The sequence below is a fragment of the Pygocentrus nattereri genome, chromosome 11 (assembly GCF_015220715.1).
Source record: "Pygocentrus nattereri isolate fPygNat1 chromosome 11, fPygNat1.pri, whole genome shotgun sequence".
Taxonomy (NCBI): Eukaryota; Metazoa; Chordata; class Actinopteri; order Characiformes; family Serrasalmidae; genus Pygocentrus; species Pygocentrus nattereri.
Genome location: NC_051221.1, coordinates 24610354 through 24626188, shown reverse-complemented (window position 1 = coordinate 24626188; position 15835 = coordinate 24610354).

Here is a 15835-nt window from a genome sequence, read left to right as displayed (position 1 = left end):
AGTCTGTGCAAATATAGACATTTGTATTTATTACCCAAAACAACCAGTGAACCTACACATCTCCTGAGTTTTAGTTTAGTTTGGTGGTAAATCTGAAAAAAAAAAGGTCCATTAGGGAGTATTTTGCCTTATGACACCTCTCTGCCATGAATGTATATAAATATTTTAGACCAAAACCTTCAAAACAATATATGTGGAGATTGAACAGTTTATGAGGCCTCACACAATCTATCAAGCATTTCAAATGGGAGTTTTCTGTGATGCAGCTTTTGAAGGTGTTAAATGTGTCAGGTGACTAGTTCCAAAAATAAGTTTAGAGGGTACCCTGCATATACCCCTCTAACATGAGTGGAGTTAACAAAGAGGGGAAAAAAGAAAAATGTTCATGCCAAATTGCCCTTATGCAAAGAATTACATTTCCATGTATTTCAAAATATGGCCTCTATATGTGCTCCTGTTTCAAAATATTGATGTGTTTGTACATATATTTGTTGTACATATGTTTTTACACAAGTATATGCACAAAAATGTTCTTCCAAATAAGTATTTCAACTTTCTGTGGTGTACCTTTTAGAGGCATTCAACTCTTCTGATGTCTGCTTCCTATCACTACCACTGTGAACAATTGTGACTTTATAAGTTTCTCTAGAAAGGAGTATCTCATGTCGGAGTACTCTGAATGATTGGAACAGATAGGATCGCAGTATACCGAGCCATGTAGTATAAGTCAATATTTGGTATATAAGCTGTTGTTGTATGTAAGCTGCTGTCGGGAAGAAAACCTCGTATCTCTTCCACTTTACAGGGGAATGAAAAATGGACTTCTAATGTAAGTCAATGGAACCACACATTTTTCCAAGTAATTTTGGCTCGTTTCCATTCATCATGAAATTTAAATACAATGTAAAGGACAGCAGCCGCTTTCACGTTATGTACTAAACTGAAAAAAAAAAAACAAAAAAAAACGGAGATACCAGTTTTTCTTAATGCAGCAGCGGTAAACATCATGTGATTCATGTGTATCTGATGCCTGCTCGGCTGTGCGGTTCTAAACTGTTCCCTGTTTAATCGAGTAGACGCCACTAGTATCTCCAGCCAGACGAGCCTCGCAACTTGCCGTTTCAGGGCGCCTTAAAGCACTTCCTCAGATGCATTATTAACAGGCAAACTTAAGATCAATAAGGGCACTGCCTCGACTGAGTAAGACGGCCTGGTGAAAACTTAGTCAAAAGCCCCTTTAACCCCACCCTGAGTGTAAATGCATTGCTGAGCCAGTGTGTATGTGCTGCAGCGGCGCTTCTTCACTCCTCCTTCTCAAAGTCAGTCTCCGGCTGTGATGGAGCTGGAGCTGCAGCCTCTTCCTCCACACTCGGACTGTCACAGCGCGCAGACGGACAGCAGACAGTCCACTACACTTCCACACCATGGACTGGAGTCTAAATCCGAGCTTTGGCCGAGCGCAGCGCTACAAGTTTCTGGTAGGCTAATGCATTTGTCTGCCTTTATGCTGGATTAAGATGTATATTAATACTGTAAGAAGCTATATGATGTATATCGTGATGTATATTGCTTATATCAACCTCTATGACATTTTCACCGTTTATTCCTGTAGTAGTTTCTTATATAAATGCTGTATCATGTAGTAAACTTTAGTACTGTATGAATTTACTGCAAGATTCCTATAAGAATCCTGTAGCATTTTCTTATACTGGTCTATAATATTTATGTAGTGGCCTATTATAATTGTCTGAATTCTCCATAAGGTTCTAATAGAAAACCTGTAGAAATTCCTGTATTATTATTATTAGTATTATTATTATTATTATTATTATTAATCTTTTTTTTTTTAAGTGCACTTTTTATTACACACCAGTGATGCATGGCTTCTTTACATGTTTGCTTTTAAGTTCAGCATAGATGCTGGGTGCTGTTGTGATGTTTCTTTGGGAAGAGGACTTCAAACTGAGAAGAGGTGTGAGATGTTACTGTCTCTCTAATAGTTTCCATAGTTATCTAAGTCTAGAATTTCTGATTGTAGTGAACAGAGTTGACTCCTGTCTGTCATTAAACTCTGCTGTATGTAGCCCATCTTTGTGTTGCTAAATCTGATTTTAAGTATTCTTTTTTTAGCCTTGGAAATCATAACTGATTATTGTGACTAATGAACAGAGCAGTAACTAGCATTGTTTCTGTACTGTGTCTGGCTAATCTAGCGAAGCAGCGGTGACAGCCGGTACAGTGTTAGAGAAGGCCCTGAAGCGGTGCAAAAAACTGATCAAATGCACTATAAATGACGTTGCATCCACGCACTTGCTTACTCAAGCTTTGATTTTCTACCATGGGAATGACCTCAGATAAACGCAGAGCCTCATACTGCCAGTAAATACAAACTTCCAGGCGAGTTAATGTGATGGGGTGGGCCATGGCACTATGCGTTAATGTCTCTGCTCACATAATCCTGTGCTGCATGGCGTTGTGCAGTATTCAGCTATTCCTATCATGGCATTTTATGACTCAGGGTCTTGTCATGTCATAAACGTGTGGCCTAATCAACGCTTAACAGAGAACTCTCCATGACTATCCCAGAGAACAGCCACTAAGATCCATGACTCACAGTGCAGTCGAATGTCTGAAACAACACACAAGTGCCAAAATCTTGTCTCCGTATACTCTTCAGATGCTGAATTTCTTGTCTGTCAGCCTGGAGATACTGTTTAATTAAACAGTGATTTCTTTAAATGAATGATAAGGTTTGGGATGTGTCAGAATACAAATATCAGGAATACAGAAATGAGGTATCTGTATGCAGTTAGCATTCCATTTCAAAAGGCAGTGTTCAGAATACAGTTGCCTTTTACCTCTTTAGGAGTATTCTTTTGGAATATTTATACACTAAATAAAAAAATTATACAGTCTTACAAAGACACACCAACAATGCTTGTTTATTGACTTTTTAAAAAATCACTGCTTGGTGTGTAGCAAACACACTTGTTAGACTCAAAAGAAGAACAAACAACTTCCTGCTAAAGCCTGAGTAGACTGATAAATCAAAATGAAGAGCCAGTCATTTATCTCAGTGTTCCTAAGCTCTTGTGAGGAATGACTGAACTGAAGCATCTCCTCAGTAGTGAACTTGTTCACGAGGGATAATATTAGCATCACTGTTGTACTAGACTCATGCATGTGCATTATGTGTCATGATGTTGCATACATGTCATGAACTGAAAGGTTACAACTCACAAAACACAAATGATGTGACTGTATACCTTTTTTTAGGCTCCCCTGGTGCGTTTATCAAAAAGTGTCCCACTTCTGCAGAGTTTCTAAGACATGTTAGTCTGGCTCAGGGGATTGTGGGAGAAGCAAAGGACTGAAGCAGGAGATGAGAGCAAATAAATAAAGTTAAGAATTTCAGAATTATATATTAACTTATATTATATTAACTTAAATTATATAGAAATATATTAACAAGAGAATTGCATGATAAAAACTGCCAGCCAGTAACAGCAAGGAACTCAAAAAATTACAACAGGGGTTGTAATTGTACAACAGTTTTCCTTACATTTGTGTTTTTAGGATTCAGCCCAACTCTGACCAAAATCTAATTAACAGTGTTCTTCTTATCTCACACGTAGTCCATCAGCCAAGACATGGTTGATGTCTGCTGTTTGCATCAGTTTTGTGCTCAAGCTATTCTAGAAACGTAATGGAAAATCTTTTTCAGTGACATAGATATATGTCATATTTTATTAGCCCGTAACTCCAGTGCAGCACTGAAGAACTAAATGTCTCACACCAAACATGCCTTGGCCAAATGAACATTTGATTGTTTAGATGAACTCTTCCTTTAAGGCAGGGATGTATAAGCTCATAATTCAACTGTAGAATAAATGTTAGGACATGATCAGTAGAATAGTTTATAAAAGATTCCATCAGTAATAAATAACGTATTGCTATGTATTATATAATATGAGTTATTAGTGATGTGTCCATTGTGCTTATGCTGTTTACAAGTTCAATTTCTTTTACACAATTTCAATCTCTTCACTGTTTTGTTATGGCACTTAGATTAGAGGAGCTCAGGAAGTTCTGTTAGTGAGGCCAAAAGGGAGTGTGTTTCTGCCTGATTTAGTGTGATGTCTCTCAGAAACATTGCCTGTTTAGTGTAAAAGTGAATTCTTCTTTACACGCTCTCTCAGGACAGCTACAGTCTGTGTCTAGCAATGAAAGAGGGAAAAACTGTCAGAACTAGCTCGAGATTGTCCAATGGTCAGGGCTTGAATGAGCATGTGATGAGGTAATTTGCAGGTGTCTTTTGGTGGAGATGCAAGTGGACGGAGATTGTGTATATTACATATTCGATTTGTCAGGAGTCCATCGATCGGTCTAATGCAGAGGATGTGCTTCATCATTACTCTTTATGAGTATGAAAAGTTTACTCATCATCTCCGTTTTAAGGCCAGTGTCTAGCCTGTCTTGCTTTGTTTATTAATAGGATTATCTTAATGAGGAATTCTAAAATAGCATTGTAGATTAGGACACTGGCCTTATAATTAAATGTTGTAGCTATAATACCAAAAAAGGCCTCTGAAGTTATGTTCATTTATTTATTGAGCTTGAGAGAGCCCTAGCTAATGAGAACAGGATGAGAATGGGTGCAGATGTGGGCATCAGTGGCATGCTGTCCACTCTCAGCCAGTCATGGTAGGCATGAACACATCAGCTATTTATGGCCGGCCAGTTTTGACGGCTCAACCCCAGGGCGGTCATTACAACAGGGCTAGACCATAAGAAAATAATGTTTTACTTACATAATAAAAACATGCTTGCCTTTGTGGCCTGGACCAAAGGTATGTTTAATGCACAGGACCATGACTTGCACATACTCGAGAATCTCTGTGCTTCTGTTTGGAAACAAGCAGGCTGAGTCACAGAAAGGTCAGGAAGGAACTGTATTATGGCCTGTTATCATCTCCCACAGCTTCTGCTGAAGCTGTGCTATCTGAACCTGAACTTTATTCATCATGAAGCTGTTTGAAAGAATCAAATTAGATGTGTTCTGCTATATGGGAGCCCTTCATGGATAAATCAGTTTAGGGTGGAAGTGGTGCTAATTAATTATACCTGAAAAGGTATATGGAAATGGAAATAAATGTGGCAGAGAGGCTTAGGGGTGATGCTGAGGAAGAGAGCAACCTAAAGAAACTTCCAATGAATGGTTCATTGAAGAACTGTTTGGTAAATTAAATATGTGACTGTGAGAAACCTTTTTAAAAGGTTCTGTATCAATTAAAGATTTTTCTGGAATCTTATGTCCAGGCCAAGAAACCTAAGAAAGACTTTAGTGTTAACAGACCTCATATGATGGAAAATCAGGTTTTCCCCTTTGTTAAAGTTTCTAACAAACCACTCTATATATGGAAACTAAGCTGCAAAAACAGCTCATTTAGCATTTTTGTTTTTGTGATGGCACAAAACCCATTGCATCTATATATAGCCATCTATTCAGCCTACAGCATTCTAGCTTCTCCCATTCATGTTGAAGTTTTTAAGGAGTGTTAAGGAGATGTTTAAGCCTGGACTGCTTTTTTGAATGAGATGCAACACAGTGCAGCCAAGAACAAAGGTCATTAGAATGAATCTGTCTAGAAGGCACAGTAACAAAAGCAGCCTGTTTTATTTCAAGGCATAAAACTAGGTTAGAAAATGTGGAAAAATATCATGTACAATGAAATATGACTGTTTTGTCCCATAAACAAGAAATACAAGAAAAATGTATAACCCCATTTCCAAAAAAGTTGTGATGCTGTGCAAAATGTAAATGAAAACAAAGTACAATGATGTACACATCATTTAAACCCTGTGTCCATTAAACATAGTATAAAGGCAGCATTTCAAATTCTATTGTTTTTTGAAAAATATTTGCCAAAAACACATTACAAGAAAAGTTGGGACAGGGGCAACAAAAGGTTGGTAAAGTTGTGTAATGCTGAAAAAAAAACACTTCTTGGTTGATTGGCTACAGGTCAGTAACATGACTGGATATAAAAAGAGCAGCAGAGGTGGACGAAGTACACAAATCATGTACTTGAGGTAAAGTAGAGATACCCAAGGTAAAATATTACTCCAGTAAAAGTAAAAGTCCTTACTCTAGACCTCAACTTGAGTAAAAGTACAAAAGTATTTGCCTTCAAATGTACTTAAATATCAAAAGTAGAAGTACTAAAATATTAATTATGGCTCTGATGTCCTGTTATCATTTTTGTAAAAAGACTCGCTTCATGAACTCATTTCAGGTGAAAATCCTCCAGCCTCTCTCTTGGTAAATCAGTCCTTTAATAGAACATCATTAATTAGTGACTCTGACGTCTATTAAAATGATCATAAGCACAAAACACTGAAGGCAAACTGGTTTCATCAGGGAGAACCGAGTGGCTCTGAAGTCACTTTTTACAAACAAGCAAAGTTTCAGTTTAAGATTACTTTGTAAATTAGTTACAAGTTGAATAAAAACTGCTTTAAACTCAGAATCACAATAATCACAATAAGTTTTCCTTTACTATATTGATCTGTAGGTCTCTGTTCATAAATATAAACTAACCGAAACTAATTTACTATAAAATAAAGGTGTTTGTATGAATTCAGAAAAAAAGAAACATGCCAGTCACGACTGCATATGTGTATTTTACATATATTTCTATATTGTGGTCTATTTACACAAAGTTAGGTTAGTTCCATCACTTAGGTAGACCCATGTGCTCCCAAATTTTTACGCTACTGCACTGACGTTGAACCGTGTGATTGCACTGGGTTGGTATGACCAAAAGGTCAAAACAAGCCCAGAACAAAGTGACCGCTGTGCACTGATTGGTGTTCTTGCTTTGCACGTCTCTTGTTTTGACATGTTATGTTTTTATACACACAAAAACCAAAAGGAATGACAGATTTCTCAAAATGTAGTGGAGTAAAAAGTAAGATATTTGACTTTGAAATGTAGTGGAGTGAAAGTAAAAAATCGCCCAAATTGGAAATACTTAGTAAAGTACTTACTACTTACTAGTAAACTAAGTAAAGTACAGTTACACGAAAAAACTACTTAAGTACAGTAACGAATTACATTTACTTAGTTACTGTCCACCACTGAAGAGCAGTCTTTCAGGAGTAAATGTGAGGTGGGGTTCACCACTCTGTAAAAGACTGCATGATCAAATAGTGCATCAATTCAAGACTATTTCTCAACATAAAATATCAAAGAACGTTTTCATCAACTATGGTACATAATCAGAGAATCTGGAGAAAACTCTGTATGTAAGGGACAAGGCCAAAACCAGTATTTGCTGACCATGATCTTTGGGCCATCAAATGGCACTGTATTAAAAACATGATTCTGTAGTGGAAATTATTGCATGGGCTCAGAAAAACTTCTGAAAACCACCCTCTGTGAGGTGGTGCTGCATCCACAAAGTTAAAACGCAAAGAAGAAACCACAAAAAACTGGATCCAGAAATGCTATCGCCTTCTCTGCGCCAAAGCTAATTTGCAAATGGACTGAGGGCAAATAGAAAAGTGTCCTGTGGTGTAATAAATCAACATTTGAAATTCTTTTTGGAAATCATGGACACCAGGCTAAAGACCACTAAGCTTATCAGTGCACAGTTCAAAAGCCAATATTCATGATGGTATGGGGTGCATTACTGTACATGGCATAGCTGACTTGCACATCTGTAAAGGCACCATTAATGCTGAGTGATATATACATATTTTGGCAACATATGCTGCCATCCAGATGAGTCTTTTTCAGGGAAGGCCTTGAATATTTTAACAAGGCAATGTCTGGCCACATTCCACATATATTACAACAGCACTGCTTTGTATTAAATGTGTCTAGGTGTTAAACTGGCACATTATGAAATGAAAAATACAACAAAGGAACCCCTGAACTGTTGAGAAGCTGAAATCCTATACCAAAAAGAAAGGGGAAACATTTCACTTTCAAAACTGCAGTTGCTGGTTTCCTCAGTTCCCAAACACTTACAATGTGTTGTTAAAAGAAGAGTTGATGAAACACAGTGAATGCCCCCATCCCAACTTTTTTGGAATGTGTTGTTGGCATCAAATTCAAAATGTGCATATATTAAAAAAAAAAAAAAAAGACTGGGGGACAAAGACTGAGTGAACGAAAAGTTGAGTAAAGAGGACAGTAGAATCCCCTCCAGCTGAAGCATTTTGAAGTAATTTGACATGAAGGAAGAGATGTTTTTTTCTTCTTCCAGACAAGTCTGGAACTGATGAACTGATGAGCTCTTAATGAGCCTCAGAATTCACAACCAATCTGGCCTCAAACTTAGAAAAGCTTTTCATGTGCCTGTGCCAACTCTTTTGTTCTTTGAAAATTGATATAATCACTGAATACATATTTCAGCAGCGGAAACAACTGCAGTTCTTTATTTATTCATGTTATCTGTAAATGATCAAGGGATTTGTTGCTGAATTTAAGCAGGGTGTCTGCTGTGCTCTATTAGTGTCACATTACAGAAGCAGCAGGAGATCCTAGGACCTATCAAACATGTACGAGGTCTGTAAAAGGAGCCTGGCTTTAGAAAATCACTGACCATGTCAATTAACCTCCTACCTCTATACAAGTGCCATCTCTTTACACCTGAATTTTTCTTTGCAGTCAGTGTCTTTTTGAGCTTCTTGATACAGTCGAATGAGTTAAGTTTGTTTTAATAGATCACTACAAAAAATTATGGGATGAATTATCTAAACACAGTCACTTTATAGACTGTACTGCTATTTGGTTTGTGCACTATTGGATTACAACTGGAATGTTATCTTATAGGCCTCATCTAGACAGTGCTGTCCATTTTTGTATTCCTGCACTTGAACTACACAAGAACTGTTAACATTAGTCCTATACAGTTGATATTGCACATATCAAAATTCATATTTTATTATTGATATTTCTGAAGTACGCCATCCTAATCCTGTCGTGTTTTTTTTGTCTTTTTCTTGATATCTGTGCTGATAATGTCTTATTTATTTATTTCTGTCCCAGCTAAAGTTATAATTTCTTCACTTAAATCCATTAAGAACATTATAGCTGCCAATAATAAGAACCATGTCTTCTGACTATTACTCAAAATAATCCTATTGAAAACTTAAGTGAGGTAATACTCAAACATCAGTGGGATAAAGATTAGTCTCTTTCCTTCATCAAGGTCAGTAGTTAGTATTGTATATAAGTTTTGTTTTGTTTCTCATCCCTTCTTTTGAATGATAGCTTGAAGTCCTCTAGTTCTCTAGCATGAGTTTGCACAAATGCTCAGCCAGCCATGTTGGATTTTCTCTTTTGAAGTTTTTAAAGAACTTTATTAATTTTTCAGTAATCACATAGAATAAAATGCAACATAAACATGACATCTGTATTTGCAAAGGTCATCACAATACATCACATCATTTTTCTCAGTTTTAGAATTTTTAAATTGTGTTTCTTCAACTTTTTTAAGGGAACAATTTGACTGTGTATTCACTTTTTCTAAAGCAATATCTTTCAACATGTTAATGACATTTTGAGTCAGCTGTATTGGTGAGTGGCTTCGCAGGAGTACTATTGGGGGTCTCAGAGGTGTTTAAACATCTGGTCCTCTTGGCCATTAGTCCAATACAGGCCAGTGCAGGACTCTCTAGTGGTGAGTTCTATAGACAGATTTGAAGATTGACATTGCCCTGTTACTAGAAAAGTAATGAAACATTGCAACGACATCATGCTTAGTGTATGAATCATTAAGGACCATGTCAATGGTCTAGAGAATGCCTCATCAATTAGTATTTGAGGGTTCCCTTCATTTCTGGGCTTCCTGTGGCTCCCTTTCCTATATTGAAAACTATACCTCAAAATGAATGTCTTAGTTCAGACCCCTTGAGAGTCTCCTTTGTCTTTGATCCTTTGATACCAACACCAAATATGATATCACAGTGCTTTAATATGGTAATGTAAAAAAAATGCCCAGTATTTTTTGAACAGGAAGGTACTTAATTGTTTCTTTGTATTGAGCTTATTCATCTTAATTTTGGATGAGGATAGTGAGAGAATAAGACCTAAGAATAAGGAGGTCCATTATTTGGTATGGAAGCCCAGAGTTTCAGTCACAAAGCCTACTCAGTTGTGTTTCAGTAAAAGTAAAGTGACATCTGCATTTAGAGCAATGAGAAAGAAATCAGTAAGTAGGGTTAGAAATCATGGTCTACAGGGTGCACGTAGTTAGTATGATACATGAGCATTAGCATGACGTAAAGAAAAGCAAAAGAGCAGATGCTGTGATCAGACTGATTCAGTAAGAAGGTCCATCCATACCTACATTGAAAGGAACAGATATAGTAGAGTTACACCATTTGAGAGTTTAGTTTTGGTCTACAGAGATGTAGAGAAATTATTTTACTGGCTTGCTCGCATGGTTTGGGTTACTTTTATCCTGTGATGAAACATGTCTTTACATATCATGCTCATGCTCATGTATCACAATAACTGCATGTACCCTGTAGACCATGATTTCCAACCCTAATTACTGATTTCTTTCTCACTGCTCTAAATGCAGATGTTACTTTAGTTTTGATCTGCATATCAAGTTCCTCACTAAGACTGCATTTTTTCATTTATGTAACATTGCCCGTCTTCGACCATTCCTGACTGATAAAGATGCAAAAACCTTGGTTCATGCCTTCATTATGTCCCACATTGATTACTATATCTCCCTCTTTGTTGGTCTCCCTGTAAAGTCTATACAAAAGCTACAGTACATTCAGATCTCTGTGGCTAGAGTTCTCACCCATGCTAAGCGTTCAGCTCACATCACTCCCAATTTCACTTTCAAAGCCTTGCATAACCTTGCTCCCCCCCTATCTCAGAGAACTGCTGACCTCTTACATGCTCTCTCACTCTCTCAGGTCTTCTTGCAATAATTTACTTGCTGTCCCACGCACCAGACTCTCCACTTTTGGAAGGAGGTCTTTCAGTGCCATGGCCCCCAAACTCTAGAATTCTCTTCCTCGGTCCCTCTGGGCCTGCTCTTCTTTTTACTCTTTCAAATCTGACTTAAAGACTTTTCTCTTTAATGCACATTTTTCTTCTTCCTCCACTGCTTTTTTTTTTATTATTATTTTTATTTTTTGCCCATGCCATGTGAAGTGACCTTGGGTTTGTGAAAGCTGCTATATAAATTTAACTTATTATTATTATTATGTCTTTACTAATTGAAACAGTCTCTTTTAGGATGACAGTGCCCCCCTTCACAGGGCATGAGGGGTCACTGAATGATTTGATGAATATAAATCATATGCTATGGCTACAAGATCTCAACCCAGTTGATCATCTCTGGGATATTTTCGACCAAGTACTCTCCACCTCCATCATCAAAACGCCAATGGAGTGAATTTCTTTTGGAAGAATGGTGTTCCATCTATCCATTACAGTTACAGGCTTGTAGAATCTATGTCAAGGTGCATTGAAGCTCTTCTGGCAACTTGCCATGATTAAACACCAACACCACCTTTTTTCCTTTCATCTGTACTTAATTGTTTGATAATTACAGTCTTTACCATTTGGGATGCTAGAGCATCACTCGCTTCCCAAATGAGCATCTAAATGAAATGTCTTACTCTGTGATGACCCAACCAGACACTTTGAATTATGCAAGAAGTCTTCATTAGTGTGACGCCCCACTCGCATGCATGCTTGGGGCCAGAGAGGATATTCCTATTGTGGCCAGAAGGTGGTAGTATCAGCACAGTGACAGAGCTCATACTGCAGCAAAAGTCATCTGACCTACATCTCAAAACAAACTGCTAGAGCTAAATATTGGGGTAGGAATCACCTATTGAGCTGTGTTTATTAATAAAAGTTAAAAGGGGTTGTAGTGGTAATAGCTGGGGTGTGGTGCGCGTGTTTAGGCTGAGCTCCAGAGGCCGACTGATTCAGGAGAAGGACAGAAGCCCCTCCTGGGGCTCGGGGAGTGGGGGACAGCAGTGGGCAGAGGAGATGTCCCACTGTGTGGAGGAGAAACAGATGGCATTTATGTTTGTGGATGTGAAAGGCATATAGCAAGGAGAGAGAGAGAGAGAGAGAGAGAGAGAGAGAGAGAGAGAGAGAGAGAGAGAGAGAGAGAAGCACAGCTTTGCTAAGGTTAAATGCACAGATATAGTACATTTTATAGGATTACACAGAATAATGGCATAGGACATGGTTGCTGTTCTCTCACCATCACTTTCCTCACTCATTCCCTCACTTTCTCAGACCCCTCCCTTCCTTTTCTCTCTCCCCTGTGATGCTGGTATTGGTGGCCATTTGGTGCAGCACTGCCCACATGATTTAAGCTAATGGTACGTCTGTCTATAAAGACAAGCACGTGCGTTGGTGTACATGGGTGTACACGTGTGTTTGTGTGTGTGTTTACGTGCCACGCCTCCTCAATCCTCTGACATTGAACAGTGTGTGTGACCTTGCATATTCCTCTCTATCCCCTGCCCAGCCCGCACACCAACCTCTACTACTAATCATCTTCATTTCATCTGTTCATTCTTTCACCATTGCTTTAATCTGTTTTATGATTTTTGCATAAATTGATGTAATAAAATAAGAATAAACAAATTATTATTGGTAATAAACATATTATTTATTAGTGTTGTTGTTATCATGGACAACAGGAAGACAGTCAAAAGAATTAAAAAGTAAGGATAAATGTTATAAGGATTTGCTACAAGTTGACTCCAAAAATATAAAAAGATAGTCTTTCCTTTTATCAATCTCTCCTCTCACGTCACTCTTTTACCTCTATCCCTTCATCAAATCAGTTCACTTTTCTCATATGTCCCTCAATCTTGTCCGAGTGGGCTGACAGAATTAATGCCAGGCAGGTTGGATCAATGGGAGAGAATGATGAGGAGGAGAGGGAGAGGATTTTGAGAAGAAAGCCCTGTTATTGTAGTCCTCCTTTATTACAACCGTGGGAGTGATTATTCAGTGAAACATGGCTGTAATATGGTTCATGCCTATTGAGTGAATATGAGAACTTGACAGATTAACAGTCTGACTGTTTCTCCCCACTGCCCTGTCTCTTTAGGAGGCTCTGTGTCCTCTAACCATGGAGAAAGATCAGAGGGGGGAGGCTGTGTGTCCAGAATTTTCCCCCTCAGGTTTAATTCAATACTTTAAAATGGCTGTCACGGACCTGGGGATGTTACCGAAGTCGTGAGCTCTGAAGATAAATTTCAGACTGTTCTGTTTCTCTTCTTTTCTTCATCTTTCTCTCCTTTATCTTTCTCCTGTTCCTCTTCTGTTTCTCTTCTCTCTCTTGCTCTCTTTTCCTCACTCCTTTCTTTCTCATCATCCTTTTCCTTACCTTTATTTTCTTCCTCTCACTTATCCTCTTCTCTTTCCACTCTTTCCATTTTCTTCTTTCTCTTCTCTTTCTCCTATTTACCTTCTTGTTTTCCCATTGTCTTTTTTCTTCTTTTTCTTTTCCTCTCTCCCTTATTTCCACTCTTTCTTCTCCCTATTTCCATTCTCTTGTCTTGTCTTCTCTTCTCTTATTTTCTCTCTGTCCTCTCTCCTTCTCTGTATTTATCATTTATGCTGGAGAACAGGATCTGTCCTCTGGGAGTTGAGGGATCAGTGCAGTTGTGAACAAACATGGATTGCTAAGATTTTTCCCTGTAGATTTCTTTGGTCGGCCGTGTCAGCTCCTCTCTCGGGTCATTGTGTATGTGTGATGTGTGGCATTTCAGCCAGGGTCATATAGGCTACTCATCCTGAGCTGAGGTTAATACTGCAGCTGTCATGGGGGAGAAAGAACCTACCATACACACACCATACGTACATAGCCGTGAGTCTAAGCCACCCAAGCGTGTCATTAAAAGAGGAGTCAGCGCTTGTGTGATATGCCTGTTCCCATCAGCAAATCAGAAAAATGGAGCTGCCTGGAGAAACTCCCTCTGACTGCAGCAGGCTGCAGCTGGGCTGCTCATATCCAAGCCTGGGCTTTGAATGAGATGCCACTTTTTTTCTGTCCATAGACACGGTATAGATAAAGGGAAACAGACAGCGAGACAGAGAAACTGTGTGGTGTTGCCCTCAGAACCACCCAGTTTGCTCTGTACTGAGAGGATTTGAGCTAACTCACTATAAACAAACCCTTTAGTATTAAAAATACATTCTATAGGATAGAAGGTTGGCGGATGTGCTGAGTGTTGAGTCTGACTGCTGAGAATGACTGCACACGTGAGCTGTACAGAGGCTGGAAAATGTTCGAAGTTGTAAATAACACTGGGTCCCACGCTGTAAGTCTCCAGGAGACAGACACTCAGTTCGGAACACTCAGCCTCTTCAGTGAGTCATATGGCGGAAAAAGACACTGCAGTGGCCTTACAGTCGCCCTCCTCTAATCTTCTCCTAACACGGGTCATATACACCGAGAGACGAGAGCGCCGATCGCCAATCAGGACCTCCCTCACACTCCGTTTCTATGGCAACAGCCACGGCCGGACGAGCTTCGCGAGCGCAGCCAGGTGTAGTAGGTTTTCATTTCACACCCGTATTCAGACAAGGCCCGCCTCGTGAGAGCTCCGTTTGATGCTTTAGACTCCCCACCAGTCATTTGATTGGCTTGTAGGCAATGTGCAAAAATACTCAGTGGTATTTAGGGGTCCCATATCGGCCGGTTACTCCAACTGCTCCCTCGCCAAGGCTTTTTCTAGTTTAGTAATGCGCTGCTCCTCATATTAACTGAGATCTTACACAGCTACCCTACTGTCTGGATTGAGAAATGACTTACATTGGGCGAGTTCTTAGATTTACAAACATGCTGGCACACTGTAAAGTTTTTCAGAGGAATCCCGAGCGTGTTTACTGTTGCTAGGCCATGAATGGGCAACAGGATGAACCAGTTTGTTACAGCGCCACCCAGAGGTGACCAGTGCTGCATCTGTAGTTGGTTAAGAGTACCATGACGGAAGCTCGCTGACGGTGGGTCAGGTAAGCGAGCGATGAACTTTCCCTGAGTTTGCATTTGAGCGTCTGTTTTTTTTTTCCATAACGGACAGCATATCGTTTAAATAAGTTTATTTCAAGGTCTCCCAGAATTTTGATTTTGAGCCATTCGGGGGTCCAAGAGGTTAATTAGGGGGTCCCAGACCTCCATGGACCCCTTGTATTTCGCGCCTTGCTTGTAGGCTACTTTGAATTCTCAAGCAGTGCTATGATTGGCTGGTAGCTCATGCTCTCAAGCTACTGGTTCCACGATAGCAAGTATCGATTCAATGTTAAAACAACATTCAAGTTAACTTCCCTGAATTAATTCACTCTGAAAGTAAAATGAAAATAACACTGAAAGTTAACACAAAATTAACAGAGCACCAATAGTACTCAAGTCATTTTTCAACCCTTCAAAAATACGATTATTGCAGTAAAATATAGTCTAGTTTCCTAAAAATAGTTTCAAAATATTGTTTCTTTAAAAAGCCGACAGAAACAAATATTACTGGTCTAAAACCAACAATGAAACTTTATTATTTTCAGACAAAAAAAAGTTTTCAATTCTGATTTATTGGAGATCATTGGTTATTGGTTATTATAGTATATTGGTTATACTGGCATTTGACACAATGCTTCAATTTTTCTCATCCCCTTCGGCTCGTGACTGCGACCAAGTCACAGCGGTGGTGTTTCTCGCTGCGGGCTCCACTGCTCAAATAGTTTATAACGGTCCTCAGACGCTCCGCTGTGAATAGATGCTCGTAGCCAATCCCGGCGCAGCGGGGCGGGGCTTGTTGGAATACGGGT